At 38.7% G+C, this 19929-nt stretch overlaps 1 protein-coding gene across 8 annotated transcripts in view; it reads left to right on the forward strand.

The window, feature by feature from the left end:
- The first annotated feature begins 586 nt into the window (after positions 1-586).
- TENM2 (teneurin transmembrane protein 2) overlaps positions 587-19929 on the forward strand; it is a 1216596-nt gene continuing 1197253 nt past the window's right edge. For 4 of the 8 annotated variants that reach the window (XM_032851741.1, XM_032851742.1, XM_032851743.1 and 1 more), the window contains exon 1: positions 587-818. The gene's annotated coding sequence lies outside the window, so the exon portion shown is untranslated. The remainder of the gene's footprint in view (positions 819-19929) is intronic. The other 4 variants (XM_032851745.1, XM_032851746.1, XM_032851747.1 and 1 more) reach the window with 2 other exon arrangements.

Here is a 19929-nt window from a genome sequence, read left to right on the forward strand (position 1 = left end):
TCTTGGAAACGCCCGGCTGGGGTTCTCTCTGCAGACAAAGGGGTGCACGTGCCCCTAACGCCCCTATCTCGCAGGCGTGAACCCCTCCCGGGTTCTATGCTCCGCAGCCCCAGCAGCTACAGCCCCAGCGCCACCACCCAGCCCCTGCGGCCGCGGCCTGTGCGCGCACTCGGGGCCCGGGGATTGGCTCTCACTCCCGATTCGGGGCTGCGCTGGCTGGCTGGCGGGCGGTGAGCGGCGCTCCGTGTGTGTGTTTGTATGTGTTGGGGCGGGGGCGGGGGGGAAGATGCGCGCGCGCGTGCGTGTGTGCATGTGTGTGTGCGCGTGTCTCTGTGGCGCGCGGGCGGGCGCGTGTGTGCGCGCGAGGATTCGCGTGCAGGAGCCACTGGGTGTGCGTGCGTGTGTTATGGGTTTGATTCCAGAGCAGGTTGCACATTGGTCCTGGGTGGCTCGCAGGCTCAGGTCGTGCTTGGGCGTCCTCCTCCTAATCGTTTCCGAAGTAGCAGCACCAGCAGCAGCAGCAGCAGCCGAGGCGGCGGCGGCAGCGGCAGCAGCAGCTCAGCTGCACAGCGAGCAGAACTGTGCAGAAGCGAGCACCGTTTGGGGAGTCCGGGGGGCGGGTAAGAGGGAGGAGGGGGAAAACCTGTCTTGGTCTTTGGAATTATTTTTCCCCTTCTTTCCCTCTTTCTTGAGGGTGTGTGTTGCCCCCTCGAAGTGAAGGAATTTTGCTCCAAAGCGAGCTGGGACCGAAGACTCTAGGCTAAGTTATCTCTCTATGTAGATGGTGTCAGGGAGCGAAGCTACTGACCGAGCCGCTGGTAAATGTTTTTCACTTCTTACTCTTTAATGCTAAAGGCTTTTTTCCCCCCTTTTCTTTCTTTCTTGTTTCCTTTCTGTTGCTCCTCATTCTGCAATCGCTCCTGAATCAGCTGCAGTTCGCTTTCTCTCTCTCCTTGCGTTTGTGCAGTTTGCAACTTGTTTCGTGGTTTTCTGTGTATTTTTTTTTTTTTTCTCCTTCATCCTCAGATGAATGCTGGAACATTTAAAATCGCCACTTCGGGAGGTCATCATTAGTTGCATGAGTTTCAAGGGGGAGGGGAAAGACTGGTAGAGCAGACTGTTATTTCTCTGCAGAAGGACTGCCGGTTTCTCTCTAATGTTCATCGCAATTATAGCGATTTTTTTTTAGGATGCATTTTAACGTTGCATTGATGTTTAAGGTTATCCTTCTCCAGGATTACAATGCATTTTGACTCAGTTTGACAGCATGGCAGATGCCAGTGATTCCAGAACTACATGCTGGCTAAAATATTCAAAATTGGGGGCATAATCATTTGCATTCCACAAGAGAATTTCTTAAAAATGCTGTTTTGCATCACATTGGTGCAGATTTGCAGGAAGCAGTATAATCGACACCACTAGTTAATGTTGCTTGCAAAGATAATAAACATATAAGTGGTTTAGTGCATCGCATTCTGTCCTGTTCTCCAGTGATTGAGCTATTGCTAAATTTACTTAATAATAAATTTAGGGCTATGGAGAAGAACCGAGATTGCTGGTATTGTTTTATTCAGAATTGTGAGATGTGTACAGCAATTTCTAACGCCAAGCCAGCCTTCTCTTAGATCTTACTTGAAGTGGCATCTTGTCAATTGGGGAGGGGAAGGGCAGTTTCTGCCATACACATGGAATAAAATTATTTAAAATAGCCAGCATAATGCATGCAAATTGAACTCTAACTCTTTTCTTAAAAATAGAACTGACTCTGTAACTCTTGCTTCCAGGATCTGTTTTAAATATTATTTAAAAATTAATACACAACAGTTCTTTAATGTATTCATATCATTTAACTTCTTTGAAGGGTTCTTAGCAGTTACTATGTTTCATTTGTTTTGCTCTTTCCCCCCTAAGTTTTCAGTTCCAGTTCAGTAGAAAAACTGAAGGGTCAGTAAGTAAAGGCAAATCAGCAGTTTAAAAAGAAATCAGTTTATAGTTGTAAAATTTCTGCTAAGCCATGGGAAAATGAGCTACAATACTGGCAGCATGAATGTAGAGAGGGAAGTCTGGGATAGAGTAGGTTGTATGTTCAGTTTGTGTATTACTATCTTCAGGAGTTCTGAACTCTAGACTCAAATGAGGATAGCCAGCTCAGGGATACTCTGAGGCACACAGATTTTAGAGGGAAAGTATTGTTATTTAAGGAAGCCTGGTTCTGCTTTGTGGTTGTCAATCATGGAATAGCAGTTACCTGTGTAGGAAGAGTATGTTTGCAATGATACTGTTAAACTTCGTCTTAATGTAAACTTAACCGGTGTTGGAGGAACAGCATAAAACAGTGCATGCAGGCTGTTCAGGATTGAAGAACAAAACAAACTGTAAATTAACTCAGCTAGTCAAACCCTCTTTTTTATAGAGGAAAGCCTACTCCAAGACACCATGCAATTCACCTGTTCTGGGTCGCCTTTGTTGACAAAAGCTTTTCTTGAAATTGTGGACAGGATTCCTGAGATCTAAAGCTTATTTCTTCTTTTGTAGTTTGCGGATGGTAATAAGGCATTTTATTTAGAACTAAAGCTCAGCTTACTCATAGGTCCCTTGAGATGGCAAAATTGCTATTTTAAAATATTTTCATAGACCCGTGCTTGCATTTGCCATTTTGATCAAGTTTTGGGGGGGGAAAGCTCAACTTCTGTTAATTAGGATCACAGCTATCTCTGAGTGAAGCACTTGTTTGTCTGGGTTCTAAAGAAAAATGAATACATACAGTAAGCTAAGATCCTAAGATCCCAAGTCTTCTAAAGCATCATGATTTTCTCATTCTAGGACCAAAACCAGAAAGCAGTATACCCCATGCTGAGCAGCTGCATTATTTCTCTGGCATTTTCTACACACATGGACACAAACAGCTAACTGGCCAGGCTAAGGACTCATTTTATGTGGCCTGCTGGGCAAGATTTCTAACTGTTATATAATAGATGCAGAGTGTGAGTTTACTTATGAAACATCACAATTAGCTTCTGTTTCGGCGTCTTCACTAGACGTGAAGATCAAGAGTACATTGACTTGAAGAATATACTCTTTCCTGCTGAGGTTGGTTTTTACCCACTTACCCCTCTTTCTACTTCTGGTTTCCCAGCAACTTCGGAAAAGCTTGGCGAATTTATGTTAAAGTATTAACCATTATCTACGTTTGGGGTGTAATGCCCAGTTAGATGACTAATCTATCAGTGGTATTTGTGATTATTCTCAAATGGTTCTGTGTGGCATGGTGTTTGTGGCCTGTTGGTGGTTCTATTATTATTGTTATTAAGTTTTCCATTGAATCTTAACTAAGCTTGTATTAATTTTCTGTGCCTGGTGTTGATCTCAGGTTACATAGCAAAGTGATTCCATATTTTTGCTATGTTTGTTGATGAATGAGTTAGTTTACTTTCAGTTGGTGTTTGTATTGAATTTCAACATTTCCAGAAGCATGGCATCCAACATCATGGGGAGAAGGTAACTTGTTTTGGGGGGACGGTTATATAGAAAGAGATCATTGGCTTATGGAACTTGACAGTCACTTTTGCCTGTATTATTAGGATTCCTGTTTTCATTTTGATCAGAGTGGAGGTTTCTCTGCACATATGAGGTGTTTATTATGCTAGAGCTACTGAATGTTTCTTAAAAGTAATTGCTGTTTTTTTCGTTGTGTAATTGAAAGGAACTTTGAACTACTTGTGTGTTTTTAAGGAAGACCTGTATTGACAAGCTTTTCCTTTGTTTTCTATTCGGTGTAGACGAATTGTGAGAAGTGATTTCTGGTGAAATATGGTCAAGGTCATTGGCAAGGGCCTTTTTATCCCTCCACACTTAAGAACTCAAACTTCAGTTGAAAAGTCAGACTTAAAGAGGCGAAATTCACATGAAGCTACTACCTCAAATGGAGCTATGTGAAAAGTATATGTTTTGTCTTTCATTACTTTGTGTAAAGCAAAAGTTTTGTTCCTTGAATTACTGGATGTCAGTAGAGGTGATAGACTCACAGTCAGAAACCATTCATTCTGCCCTCACAGTGCAATACAACAGATTCACAACCTTCAGGGAAGATGGCAAGAACATTTGTTTTTCCAAGAGTTAGGGGGTTGGTGGGTGTCTTTTGATATGTTCTAAATGGGAAGGGATATAGCAACATTTCATAAAATGTGATATAGTGTCTAATTAGATAACTCATTTAAAACTTGTGAAACCCTCAGAAATTTTATAAGTCTTGTGTGGTGAGGGCAGATAGTAGCCTTGTCAAAGTATTTCTTTGTACTACTGGTTTCTGTTTTGCTTTATAAAAGGAACGTTCACATTGTTCAAGACTTTGTTCTACTGGTAACAATTTTTTATTAATTTGAGATATTTTTTCTACCAACAAAGATAGAGCACTACTTAGCATAATAATTTTAGCTGTGTTAAGATTATCCTGCTCTTATTTCTGAAAGATTTCATAAAGTTGAAGAGGTATAAATTTTTTTCTCTAAAATTCACATTATCCACTGCCCCAGTCGACTTAACATACTGTACCATAATGTGGTTTTGAACTTGAAATATTGCAGCTTTTTTTGTGAATTCTTAATGACAAAAAAAAAAAAATGAAGTAGCTTGGAAAATAGTTTGCAAATAAAGTTCCTTCATTTTTGCTGAAAGACTTTAATTGGCCCACCTCTCCTAAGTGTAGGATTATGAGCCTTTTAGACAAAAAGAATTATCAGAGAAAAAGTAGTTATGTGGTTTTCGGCTGCAGTGTGAGTAAAAAGAGAGCAGGTGTTTCAACTCTTTTCATGTAAGTTTAGTGAATAGAAATAGAGACAAAATAATACAGTTGGTATGTTAAAATAAAATCTCTTTTCCCTAGTAAAGATTTCCCCCACCCTGCTCTGCCCCAGACAATATGAATTGATCTTTAATGCTGATGGAATAATTGCCTGCATTCTTCCTCTCATCACTACTGTGTGCCTCCCAGCAGAATATTAGTGATGGGTGTTATCAATACTGCATCTGTATAGGCAAAAGCATGAGTGCGTGGTCTGGGAGGACAGACATGATTTCTTTAAAAGTCTCAACTTCTCGGACCTTGGCTGCAATTGTTTTGGGGGAGGCTTTGCTGTCCTTGGTATTTATTTAGATCACCTACGAGGACTCCCCTGTTTTACTCCTTTTGCTGATGTAGTTCTGCCACAGGTTATTGCAAATACAAATATGATACCAGATTTCTCAGTTTCATTGCTCTTATTACTGTATTAGCTGGTGAATTCTGAAATGCAGTGCAGATCTATCAACGTTTGGAACTCAGCTTTCCAGAAGACAGTCTGTTTAATTGTGCTGATGACTAAATTATTTAGCTGTATGGGCTCAACCCTGTTTTAAAAATATTAGAAATTTTGTGTAATCCATTTCTGTTAATATGGCCTTGGTAAAATACGTATTTTTAAGTTATATAAAAGGCAGTTATGGACCCTGTAAAATAAAGGACTTTATTTATTAATTTGGTTCAAAAGAGTAAGTCATTTCTTTTGTTTATTTAGGTTTCCCAGTCTTCAATTTGGGAGGCAAGGGCTAATGTTGGAGACTGTAATTCATGTAATGAAGCTCAGACTGAAACTAACAATAACATACTGATTTAAAATCTTTAGAGAGGACAATTTGACAGAGGATTCTTTTGGAAAAAGCTTATGTTTAAATGTCATTTTTATTATTGCTTAGGATTTAACTGATACCCAATGTTTTGACATTTCTCCTACTTTAATTACAGGAATAAGGGTATACGTGTAGAAAAGAAATAGATCAGCAAGTGGAAATGATTTTGGCAAAGGTTAAAAAAAATCTCATAACGTACAATAACCATTTCACAAAATTGTGTAAGCCGCTTGCTATAATTGTAACATGTTTTTTAAAAAGTGCCACCTCAAAATTTTGAATGTTAGAAATAGTCAAGTTATGTTCCTCAATTATTTCTGAGAATGAAACTGAACTATTAGAGAAGATGGCTATGTCCATGCATGTGGCTAGTTCAAACAATAAATATCTACATAGCTATAATCATAGTTATTATTAGAGAACTCACTGCAACAGACTTTGTGATCTTAGCTGTGATAATGTTTCTAAACCATTTCAAATGTAAGAGTATATGGTTATGTACTGCACATTTCAGTAGATAATACTTAGCAAGAACATGGGCAAATTAAAGCTGCAGGAATGTATCTTTCAGTCTTTTTTTTTTTTTCCTCTTTCAATAAGCCATTTTTGGTTTCCCAAGGCAAGTCAGATACTGTGCTCAGCTAAGAGCTAAAACTTATGGTAAGAATAATTTGATGCTAACAGGACTTCTAAGAAAGTAAATGCAAATAGGGGAGGGTGCTTGTTTTAAACAGCAAGATAAGACTTTGTTCTTTGTGTCACTCAAGAGTATATTTGAAAGGTGATTTAATTTAATTTTGCCTTAGGATTTATTCAGGCAATAATTGTATACAAATACCTGCTCATTCTCCACCTTCTAGTTGGACCGCCTCATTTTTACTCACATAGTCTGGTGTGACAGGACAACTGGAATTGGAGACCCATGTTAAAGTTTGGCCCTACCTGCATGGATTTAATGGAAGCACAGGGAAAGGCATGTGAATGGTGGGAAGAGAATGCAGACCAGAGGGGAACATATTCTATAGGTGGCTACTGTTTCCTTCTGGTAATAATCATGCTGCTGGTTTTATTTTTAGCCTCACCTAACTTCTTGAGAAGACACAAGCTGCTTCTCTGTATTTTAAACCTAGGAATAATAATGTAATTATTATAAAAACATTTCACAGTGGTTAGGGCTTTGCAATTTGTGTGACCTAGCATCTAATTTTTCTCTTCTCTAATCCTGTTTATATATCCCCACACATAATCAGACTCAGTCAGATGAAACCAATTACTAAGGGGGAAAAATCAAATTTATTTATTATATTTATTGGATGTGTCTGTTGCTTAATTATCCATTGGCGAATTTACATGTGGTCACAGAGAGGGCTGTGGATGAGTGTGGAAAAATGATCAATCATCACATCTCACAGTCCAGAGGAGGCTGCCAAGAAAACAAGAAAAAAAACAAACCATGAGAACATAGAAACCGTTACTTTCTCATTGCTATCAGTGTGAGGAACTAAAAACTGAAAAGTAAGCATCACCCCCCAAATGCATTTGGCTTGACATAGAAAATCTGGAAACCATTGGTGGTTACCACAATCAGATGATTTCCTCTAACAACCTGATAATAATGTGAGGAAGAAGAGTAAGGTGTTCTGTAACACTTTGAAACAAATAATGACTTAACTGTTCAAAGGTGGGTGATAGGAAACTGGCTTGAATGGTTCTACAAGGCAAATGACCAAGCCCATCCTTGACTATGTCAAGGACTGTGGGAATCTGGGGAAGTATGGTGGGGTGGGATCCGGTAAGGTGAAAGGCCAGGTGGTGGTGGCAAATTTATTGGCCAGTACATGTAACTGTAATGAGCACATGCTAAAACAGCAGTGAATTAAAATAGATTTTGTGTTTGGCCTTTGATGATAAAGACATACACAGACTTTTACTTTGATCTCATGTGTTTTGTTTAAAAAAATTTCTTACCTCATCCCAAAATGGTTTTCTTCTCTTTTTTTTTAACCCCCCTCTAAGTTTAAGGGGACCGATCTTCACAGTTTATTTCTTACTTTTTCCCCACCTGCTCTCTCATTATACATTTTTGGAAATGTATCATTGTGGAAGTAGCTTTTCAAAACAGGTAATGACTGAAATAGGCATCATTTCAAGTAAATGTGGCAAGGCTAAATTGTTATCAGAAGCATCATCTTATTTCTGTAATTCTTCAGTTTCAGGGATCACTAAATTTTTATAAATCTGTCCTATCCACACCCCAAAGGTAGAACATGTATATGAACTTCAGGGAGGAAAATAAACCACTTTTGAACTTGAGGCATTTGGAGATTGTCTGCAAGGAGACACTGAATGAAATGTGTTTTAAGAATTGCATCACGCCATTAATGCATCATTTAAAGAAGACAATGGGTAAATTATGATTTATTGCTAATTACCATTTATTTGGGGATGCTTCTGTTGAAGAAGCTATTTAAGCATTGTAGATCATGCTTTTGTTATGTTTGGCTGCAGAGAAATTAAAATGGCAACATGAATCTTGAGAGTTGGGAGGGAAAGGTGGTTTTATACCTGTTGACTTAGCAAGAAAATATTAGAAGTCCACAAAATTTTGCATTTATTCTAATCCATGTTTTAAAAGTTATTCTGTAATAGATTTATTACAGAACAAAAGTTGCTCTCAGCAGGATTCTCTGCAGAAGCCAAACAGTAGCTAGATAGAGAGCCTGAACTGCACTTCCTACAACAGTGATTTTTCACTAAGCTCGTCCCTAAGGCCACTCTAGGTAGATGAGGGGCAGCACTTCTTTTTATGTGATTTGTGTATGTTCCCGTAGATTGTGAAGTCTATTCCTGGGCAATTTTCAAGTTAAAATTGTGTTACGACTACCCTGAAGGTTGTCATTTCTTGGTTTTTCTCTTGTCAGTCAATTCATAAGTGTTTATTAATCCCCCGTGGGGTGTACTCAGACTCGTACACATTTTGGGTGTTGTGTGTGTGTATGATTGATCTCTGGTCTAGAGGCTTACAGTCTATAGACTAAAATACCGTGATATGTGTGTGTGTGTGTGTGTGTGCGCGCACATGCGTGCACATAAAATAATGTTTTAATTACAGAAGTTAGTGGTTTTCTTGGTTTTTCTTTTGTTGTTTGATTTGATTTTGTTTTGTTTTGAATTACATTGCCCTGGAATTCCAAATGTATTTACTCTGAGGAAAGCATAGCTGCAGGCGAGGTCAGGGATAGAATTTCTCAGCTTTCTTTTCTTCCTTTTTTATTTTTTAATTCAGATGTCCAATAACAGACGTGTTTAAATAAAGAGTAAAGCCAGGGGGTGAGTATCAAACTGTAGATCTTTGCCGCTGTAAGAATCAGATCACAGTTAACATGTAGGTTTGAGAGTGAGGGCAAATTCTGATGGCGGTCATTTTGAGAATGTGCATGTTACTTGTGTCAATTCAATCAGTGAACGGATGAATGATTCCATGCCCTACAGCTGTCAATTTATATTTTTCATGACCAATGAATCAATTTATGATTTACCTTTCTCTTATGAGGGATTTTTGAAAAATCATAGGAATTGAGAAGGAAAGAAAATTTTCTTGTGTTCCCAAAATGCCATGGATGAAAAACGTTCTCTGGAGGAGTATTTGTCTCGTTGAACTTGAAAGCATATGGTGAATATGTAGGTTCAGAGAGTTAATTTTCAAAACTTACTTACTCTCTTGAATTCATCTTTTATCAATCATTTGTGGGAAGGGTAATATCCTTGAGAGGTAACAGGTGAAGAGCTCTGAGAATCTGTGGCCCAGGAGGAGTGCACAGAGGCACTGACCCCTTCCCCAGCCCCAGCTTCCTGGACTTGAGGCAGTCAGCTCTGACTTTTGATATCACTGGTCAGGCTCTTGATGAATGTTCATTTTTACTGTGGATTTTCAAGATGTGCATATCTCATTTCCAGGAAATCGTAGATAAACCATCAAAAGTTCTTTTCCATCCTCTGTTCCTTCCTTTTCCTGTTGATCTGAAACAGAAAAGCAGTGGTTGAAAAAAAATAGGAAGGGTCTTCATGGACATGTTCCTCATTTAAACTTTGATTCTTGGCTCTTTTGCTATTGGGTACCTGAATTTCCAAGGATTTATGAGATCACTTACCATTTGCTGTCGTGGCCCTCCTGGATGGGGAGTTTCCTAGTCTTTGTGAAAATGGAATATTCTTTACAACTCACAATATTGCAGGAGTTCTTAATTTATTTTCCAACAGTTTATAAAATTAACCAACACAGAATAAAAGCGCAATTTGAATTGTTATTTTTGATTGTGGGATCCAGTTATGTTCTTGCTTATAATCTACACAGACAAATCTGGCTAATGTAAACAGTAAAGCAATGTGTTAGAAGGACATCGGGAATTACACAATCACGAGGAACCATGTGGAACCAGGCACTTCAGCTTCTGCCACTGCGTATTGGGTGTCCAGCTAGAGCCCTCCACCTCCCTGGCACTGGTCTCTGCCTCTGCCATTACTGTCCACCAGCACTGCTGCCCTGGATATGTGGCCATTTGTACCAGGTCTGGAAGGAACCCCTATCCTGTCTTCTGGGAGTCCCTGGCTCTCATTTCGCAGTTTGGGGCAGGTGATTTCCATTTGACTGGCTGCATCCTGATAAAGTGTCCATACCCAAATAACTAGGAAGTCTGGGAAATCCATAGTCTGTTCTCTCACGAGACAAGAAGACTTCAACTTCCAGTCATATATAAATGGTGGAATTCCCTCAAAATAAAAAAATAGGAGGGGGAAGCTGTCAACAAAACAAATAAATGAAAAGCCTCCAGCAAATATTTACTGGTATTCCATGAGTGACTTTAGGGTCTTAAGAGAGGGATAATGATGGTCTCCGGGTACAAACTTGAAAAGCTAGTAGCAGTGAGAATTTTTTTCTTGCTTAAAATCAAATGGAGGACATTTTTGGCCATAAAGGTGTTAAGCATAGCACTTTAGATTTTAGCACACACCAATTTCAAATGTTTGTTATGTAGAGTTTATTTTGTTATCACCAAGTGCCATATTAAAAAGTTACCCCTTTGAATTCCATTCTTGCTGAAGTTAAAGATAATTTACCTAAAATGAGCTGAAGTTTTCCTACGTATAAATATGTAAAGTTGATGAATGGTCTGAGAAGAGGGAAATGGGATTTGTTTTAAGTACATGTGGAGAACATCTGGATGTCTGTGTAATCACCTGTAAGCAAATTAATAGGAATTCTGGATGATAGACCAACTTTTACTTATAAATTGATAATAATTATGGTACTTGAAAGAAGTAAAACTGTATCCCCCTCCCCATAATGTAGACTCTGAGGTTTAAATAGGTCTTCCTGGGGCACCTGGGTGGCTCAGTGGGTTAAGCCTCTGCCTTCAGCTCAGGTCATTGTCTCAGGGGTCCTGGGATCGAGCCCCGCAGCCCCGCATCGGGCTCTCTGCTCAGCAGGGAGCCTGTTTCCTCCTCTCTCTCTGCATGCCTCTCTGCCTACTTGTGATCTCTGTCTGTTAAATAAATAAATAAAATCTTTTAAAAAATAAATAGATAAATAAATAAATAGGTCTTCCTCACATAATTATGAGTAAACCTAGTGAAGCGTACGACCCATGCAAGTAATCCACATCTCTAGTAAAACTTTCGCATCTAAAGGCTAGTCTTTTATTCTCCAATTCCAAATTAATATATTTATCCTCCTATCACTGTCTCCCAAGGATTTTGAGAATTAATTAGAAACAAAATCACTTTCAGTCCTTGGATGTTACATTCTGTGCTGAAAAAATATGAGATACTGAAGTGTTATTAATAATGACAAAGGTTCATCCAATAAAATAATCCAACTGACTGAATTCTCCCATGGTTGGTATTTTCTAATATAAATTACTATAGGATTAGATAGTTAAATATTGAATATTGTCTCATTTAATGCAGTTCCATGAAATATTAATGATAATGATGATTCTCCAGTTTGGGGAATAGGGAGACTTTTTTTTTTTTTTTTTCTAATAGCTTTGGCTGGTAACATAATACATTTTACAAAATGATAATGAAGATATTTAAATGAAACCGAAGCAGGAAATAAATGGCTGCTGAATTGACAGATTTCAAACGGGTCAAATGTCACAAAAATTTTTAGTCTTTGTATTAAATAGTTTTCTCTCTATCCTGATGATACCACTGTGATCACTGTGGATAGCTTTAAGAATTTGTTAAAAGAACAGATTTACCCTATTAGGCCCTAGAGGAGGAGTGCTGTTGATGTTGTTTAGTTGGCATGAGGTGTAAATTTCTGAAAATTGGATTGGGCTTTGAAGGAGGGCTGGCCGTGTTGAGTGTAACAGTTGAAATAGGATTGTTCAGGAAGCTAAAAAAAAAAAAAAAAAAAAAAAGGGGGGGGGAGAGAAGGAAAGAGAGCAAAAGAGAGGGAAAAGGGACTGGGTGTCTGTGTGTGGGGGTGTGGAATAAAAGAGAAAAAGAGAAACATTGACCAAATAGCCCAACTAGAGAGACAGGCCTGCTTACGTTGATTCGTGAATGGAGCAAAAAGTTTCAATTAAGATTTTTGTTGTCTCAAGTTTTTGTTTTGATTTTGTTGCTGTTTTTTTATTTTAATATTCCTTGTTTTGACTTTCCTTCATTGATCTTGATTCTGTACACTTATATCTCAAATCAGGGAACTAAAACTGGAAGATAAACAGGGTAAGTGACTATTGTTGAAATATTTTGTCGTGAGTACAGAATAAGAACTTATACTAGTGCATCAAATTGGTTTAAATCTTTTTTTTTTTTCTTTTTCTCCAGAGGGGAACTTTAATGTTTTGTGAGATGATTTTATTTGAAATTGCAGTTATCCTTGTTTCAGACCTAGTAATTTAACAGTTGAAAAAGCTCCCTTTTTTGTTCTGTGTAGCTAATGTATGTGGTGTGAGTGAATACATTTTATTTAAAAAAGTGTTTAGGGGTAGCATTCTTTTCGCAAACTTATTCCTTGATAAAGGAGCTGGCTGTAATTTGCCAAAATGACTGTTTCGTTTTCTTTAGTTGTTAGATAATTGCTCTTTGTATACACTGTGAAAATGTTCATATAGACCAGTGACAAAGCCTAGCAGATGCACTTGCAATTATCTGGAATTTAAGTAAATTTTGCATCTGATACACACAAAGCAAAGGCTTTGTCCAAGCAGGCTCGCATAGTGGCATGTGGATTGCTGTGAATACAATGAGTAGATTTTTAATGGAAAACAAATGGGACTATTAGTAAGTCTTGTCTTTTACTTGAAAAGACACCCGCTTTAGGCATGGCTTACAACTTATTCATATTCATGGTTGGTTCAGTTCTAAATATGACCTTTGAAACTGAAAAAACATTTTTAAATGTTTAAAGCAAAATGTGTAGCTGTGTTTTTATCGGAGTCACATTCATAGATTTCTAGAAAAAGGATGGTGAAATAAATATTTGTTTCATATTTCAATGTTATTTTTTTCTGTTAAGGAGAGCATTCATTTATTAAGAGTCTAAAGATGTAAAAGGGAATTTCATATTATAAATAAATCATGCTATAGATAAGAGATAATTACAATGTTACTTTAACAACCTCAATTCACAAGGGGGACTATAAGAAAGAATGTATAATGGGTCCAAATTCTACTTCATATTGTAAACAAAAGAGATCTAGCCAGAGGAGTAGTTTCTGCAAAAACCTCTCTTCCGAGTTTTGTTTGAGATTAATCCTTTCCACTGAGTGTTTTTTCTTGTTGTCAGACTTACATAAGTTGGATATTTGAGGGCTTAATCTTTTCCCCCATACTTATTCTTAGAAAAATATTAAATGCATGGAGCTTCTTGGATTCTCTTAAGGGCCTTTAGGTCTTTGCCGGGGGAGGGAAGGGTGTTGAATCATTTTTACTTCCAGTGAGAGGTTACAAATAATTGGTCCAGGGGAATTCTTATTTTATAGTTTGAAGGTTCTCCATGCTATTCTGGCCTTTGAATGAAGCAAATTTCAAAAGTAACTCAGGCAACATAAAGGCGTGCCTATCTTGCTCACTTTCTGCTTTCTTCTCTTTCTAAAATGGAATCTAATAATAACTGGAGATCTTTTCTAATTCTTTTAAGAATCAGAAGCCTCCAGGGGGTCTAACAGTTGAGTAATTGTTTGAAAAAAAAAAAAAAGTAGATAAGGTAGATATGGGAAGAAATTTTTAAGAAGGAAAGGGAGAGCCTGACAACAGTATTTCAGGCTCCGAATTAGAACAAGACAGACCATGCCCTTACTGGAATATCGTGCCGACAGACTAGGCCTCCACCTTAACTGCGTTTCAAAAAACGAAACATGAAACTTCTTGACTAAGTACTTTCGATAGAATTTCACAAACTACGGTACTTATGCAGATGCGCCCTGCTAGATGATCTGTGTGTTCTAGAATCTCTCCAGTGCTGTCCATGACCTCCTCACCCGCCTCTCCTTTCCTCCACCTTTGCTTACATTTCTTAAACTATCACAGGCTATCTTTAGGTTTGGAGAGAAACCAGGTGCTTTCCTTGGTATTTAAGCAACTTGCTATTTTGAAATTCCCTTAGAGAACAGTGGGCATTTTTATTTCTGTGTCTTGAAGCATCCCTTTCCCTTTGCTGAAGGAGAAGCTGCTTATATAATACCCAGAAGCAGACCCTTGGGAACCACCAAACTATTTTATGGATGTTTTGCAGGAAAAGGAATGCAAGTGCTCCTGTGTCAAGCGTGTCCTCCCATGGGGGGTCTCAATTTGATATATTTGCACAATAGCAGATTCTCCTAAGGATAAATATATACAAATCCATCTTTCAAATTGAGTGGTATCGGTAGGAAGCCGCACCTAGGAGGATGAGAGCCCACTAATCGCTCAGCCTGAAAAAAGATTCTTGAACAGTTCCAGAGCCAGGACCCAACTGTCAGCAGAGCTTGCCAGGGAGACAGATGCTGTGTTTGGAAGACAGTTTTCCACAGTTAGATATTGTGTTCTTGTAGATGGCCAACCATGACTCATGGGGGAAACCGGAAAGAGAGAGAGGAGAAAAGAAGAGTAAATTAATCATTTTATTAATCCCTATTTAGAATTCAGTCATGTAACTAAATGTCAACCTGGTGAACTTTCCATGAAACCAGAAGGGTTGTAGAGTTGAAGGGTTTGAAAGTTATGCCAGGTGATAAAGGCGTCTAATTGAACCTGCAGATTAGATAACTGAGATCGTTTCAGAAGGATACCTGTGAAAAATAGTAATGTGGGAATTATTGAATAATCCAGGCTCAAAGAGAGCATGCTTTTGAAGGCTTGAGGGCACTTGAATCATTTTTCTGTGACAGATAAGTCTGTTCTCTGTTCACTCTTTCTGTGTCTATGTGTGTATTTATGTATCAAAGGTGTGTATGTGAGAGATAATCTTGCTTCACTGTTCTTCTCTTCCTTCTTCTACCTCTCTCAATACGTATGTGATATGGATGTGTGTGTGTATGTGCGCGTGCGCGTGTGTGTGTGTGTGTTTGTATACAAATAGCATACCTATGCAGATGTGGTACATTAAGCCAGGACACTGCTGTACCCCAAAATGCCAGCTTCCGGGTACATTTATCATTCACCATCTGATCTCCTAACTCTCCAACATGAGCAGCTGATGATAGAAGCGGACTATCTGTTGTCTGAAAGATAGGGAAACTCAGTTTTTGTAACTCCCTTCTGTAGCCAGATTATGGGTTTCCTACAGCTTCCCAGAAAGGGCTAATATTGCAGGTAAGAGTCTTCGCTTTCCTCTGTTTTCCTTTTTTACACTTTCCTTGTTTCCTTTAAAAAGAAACAGGAGTTTGGGATAGTTTCCCCCATCCTCACTTGTTGGGGGCTGAGTACTTTAGGCTCCCTTTGAGCCAAGTTCATTGCATAGATCTACTCTGTAGGTCTCCAAAACTGGAATAAGTTATGTGTTTGAGAGCCTAACAGCAGCCCCTCTGCCAAATTTTTGATCTACCATTTTATTGATAGAGTCCCAGAAGGGTCTCTTTTCAGATCTGCATGTCCTTCATGAGTTGGGATGGCGGATCGCCAGAAGGTGTGTGTTTGAGGAAGAAGCAGGCTTTTATTTCCCCCCACAACCTGCTATTTGGAGGGCACTCTAGGAACTGAAAATCACAGCTGTGGAGCCGATTTAGAGAGAGTAATTCACAATCGACTTGTGGAAGAGGTAGCCTGCCTTCTTGAGCCACGGTGCTTGTCTGGCCAATATGGAACTGTCGGAGATGAGGCTCTTCACCTGAGTTTTGCGTGTCTTTCACTGTATCTCATGTCCAGTCAAGTACTAAGAGATGAACCTGTCAATCTGTAGCACTCTCTGGAGAACTTTGGGGCTCAAAAGCCCTGGGTCATATTGATCCTTGAATGAAGGTGGTTGCATTTCTTCTGAGGTTTATCAAAATAATGATGACATTTTTCATTTAGCTGTTCCAGACACTTATTTGTGAATGCACAAAAAGATGAATTATTCTTGCACACAAGCTGGAGAGGTTGCTGTATTTCATATTGTGTTGTACATAGTATGTCCTCGATAAATATCTGTTGAGTAAAAGCAAGGTGGACATCTTTTCCTTGCAGAATATAAGAATGGACTGTGTGGTTTTTTGTTTGTTTGTTTGTTTTGTTTTTAACCGTGACTGGTTGAATGACTTATCTTGGTCTCATGGATGTATATTGATATTTTATCATTATACTTTCTTTTCTCTTATAAATAAGGAAATTAATAGAGCCCTGAATGAGCTGTCCATCAAATTATTAATATAAAGATATTTTAAATAATGATTTTCATTTTTTATCCTTTATATTAATGAAAAGGTGCTACAGAAGTTATAGTGTAGTACTTATAAAAGTAGTAATCTTTTTGGCCTGAGAAAATATATCCCCACTTTCAGCTTATGAAGAGCAGGCAGTTACATCACATTTTTCTTGAAGTTAGGAAAAGAGCTAACAAAATTGGTATAATGCAGGGATCAGCAGACTATGAACTGTGGATCAATTTGGACCAAGTACCTGCTTTTATATACCTATAAGCCAAGAATTGTTTTTATATTATCAGATGGTTGAAAAAACAAAAGTAGAATACAATTTAGGGGCCCTTAATTTTAGGTAAAATTCAAATGTCTATGTCCATAAATAAAAGTTTTATTACAACACAGCTAAGCCCATTCAACTGTATGTTTTTGATAACTGCTTCTGTCCTACAACAGTGGTGTTGATTAGTATGGCCCACAAGTCTAAATATGTACTATTTGTCCTTTCACAGAAAAAAAGTTTGCTGGCCCTTATCTATGTTGTTTTGCATCGGTTCAAGGCAGTGTAACAAAACTGGTGCTCTTCTTTTTAGAGGTGAATATATATTATTGGGTTTGACCTGTTCGGGGATTTTTGAGTTTATGGGTTATTGAATATATGAGCCAAAGTAAAATGTTGTGCCTGAATGAAATGGTGCCATTTCTAATCTTAGCTCCTGGTTTTACAGCAGAAGAGACTAAATATTTCCCTGTGAGTTGAGGAAGAGAGGTGTTCAAAGTATGGGCTTTACATTGGAATTTGAACTTTCCATTCTTTGTTTTTATGATCCTTTTCAGACCAGTTAGATTAGCTACCTGATTGCCATCTTTAAACACCCACAGCTGTTATTCCTGACAGATTTGTTTTTTATCCATAAAATTATTGGGGGCACGTGTTACTCATTTTTATTCACATACATTTGGACCCCACCTCTATACCTCAAGCATATTTCTGACCCAGGGAAACAAGCTTCACTCATTGTCATTTGCGAAGTATGAATGGAGGAGTACTATGATATGTCAGAAATTGTGCCTAGCCCTGGAAATTAGAAAAATGAAAAAAAAGAAAAAAAATCTTTCTCACCATGCCATAAAGACCTGCCCATAGTAATAAGCAGACACAAAATAAATCATTTTGGTGGGAGATGTTAAATAAAGTACGTAATTACTATTAAGAATAAAAATAGATGCTGTTTATTGATCAGATGTTCTAAGCACTTTACACATACCACATAATCCTCAAGAGTCCTATTCTTTGGAAAAGGAGGAAACTGAGGCAAAGAGCTTGTATAGATCCACCTGAACATTTCAGTGATGGAGCAGAGATTGGAGTTCAGACCGTGTTAAGCCAGACCTTACTCTTGATCACTCTTCTACAGGACTCTCCCTGAAGTGCAATCAGCATATTTTATGTGCATAGTATACTATGGGCGTGCCATAAGTCGATGCCTTTTTGTTTTATTTCAAATATAATGAATGAGTCAGAATGAGTAAGGCAGAAAAATGGAGGCAAAACGAAGGCACACTGGATATCACACACCGAGGTGTAGAGCCCAGAGGGAAAGTAATGGATTGGGGGAAAAGAGATGTCTTCATTCACTTGATCCAAAGCAGAGCATTGGTGAAGGAGAGTGCTAGAAACTGCAGGAGTCGGATCAGTGATGAGTCATTGATTTATCTAGCAAACACTTACTGAGTTTATGCTAAGTACCAGCCACTTATTTCAGCACCAGGGTGGTAAATGGACATGCATTTTATGGTCAAGTGTGATAAAGAGAGACAATAAGTAAATAAAAGTTAGAATAATTTTAGGAAATGATAAGGACTTGGAAGACACGAGCAAGTGTGATTTATGTACATAAATGTGTGTCTGTGTGAACACATGCAGAGAGCAGGCTTCTCTAAAGGCATGGTATTTGAGCTGAGACCTCCCTCGCAAGAAGGAATCAGGCACTTGGAGAGGTGTGGGATTATTTCAGGCCAAAGGAGTAGTAAATGCCAAGGCTCCTAGATAGGAGTGAGAGTGGAGGGTTGACAGGATGGAGAAAAGACCAGATGTGGTTACAAGGAGGTTAAGGAGGAAGAGAGCGATCCATGGTGAGATCAGGAAGATGGTCAGTGACTAGACTGTGAAGGATTCTGTCGCCACAGTGAGAACACTGCAGATTTTATTCTCAGTGAAATAAAAATTTGTTGCATGATTTAAAAGCAGAGTGCCATGATCACATTAATAAATTTTTAAAAAAGATCACCCTTCCAGAGTGTTACTATATCTAAATTATACCTCAGTTCATCTGACTTGAAGAGAGTAATTATCAGACTTGTAGCTCCAAGGATTAGTTCATAGGAAAGAGAAGGGTAGGGGAATATGTTTATATGGATAACACAGGGATATAATCAGCACAATTCTAACTATGTCCTGAAACTCTGTTTTCCAGATAAACAATGATGAACTCAGGTCAAAGTATGTTGATAGCAATATACAGATAGATAGGAGGTGGGTTTCTGAGGTAGAGTTTACAGTTTTTGCTGTTGTACTGGATGCAAAAAACAAGGAAATGGTAAGAACTGAGGATGACAGGTAGGGTTCTGGTTAGAGCATTACAGTAAGTGGTGGCACCATTTACTGAAAAAGAACATCTTGGGGCGGGTTGGGGGGGGAGGCAAATACTAAAACCACACCTAAAAGTAATGGGGATCCACCGAAGGCAGATTAACTGGTGGCAGAATTAAGAATAAATTAGCAGGGGGCGCTTGGGTGGCTCAGTGGGTTAAAGCCTCTGCCTTCGGCCCAGGTCTTGATCTCAGGGTCCTGGGATAGAGGCCAGCATTGGGCTATCTGCTCAGCGGGGAGCCTGCTTCCCTTCCTCTCTCTCTGCCTGCCTCTCTGCCTATCTGTGATCTCTGTCTGTCAAATAAATAAATAAAAATCTTTAAAAAAAAATAAATTAGCAGGTTGAAGCTTGGGGTCAGAGGGTCCTGAGGTGGAAGCCTACTGTGGTGATTCTGGTGAGAAACGCTGAGCACATTGATTCAAGTGATAGAAGTCAGAATGGGGAGAGGCAAGGGATCTGTAGCATACTTAAGAAGAAGAATCCACATGACTTAATTGGAGGTAAGAAGGAAGGAAAAGGGAAGGACACTATGGTGCCTGCAGGTTGGTGGTGAGCGCATGGCAGGTAGATAGATGGTGAGCAGTTTTAATTAGGGCAAAACAAGTTTTGTAGGAAATAGTTAGAAGCCCAATTTTGGCCACCTGATTTTGAGATTCCTTTAATAATTATGTCATGTATGGTTAGATGTCTAAGTCTGAAGCTCACGGGAGAAATATGGACAAGAGCCCCTTGGCAGTGTCAGCATGAGCAAAATTTCCCAGGTACTTAAAAGAGGAGGAGAA

Source organism: Lontra canadensis, unplaced genomic scaffold, assembly GCF_010015895.1.
Source record: "Lontra canadensis isolate GAN:19392208 unplaced genomic scaffold, GSC_riverotter_1.0 scaffold5, whole genome shotgun sequence".
Classification (NCBI taxonomy): Eukaryota; Metazoa; Chordata; class Mammalia; order Carnivora; family Mustelidae; genus Lontra; species Lontra canadensis.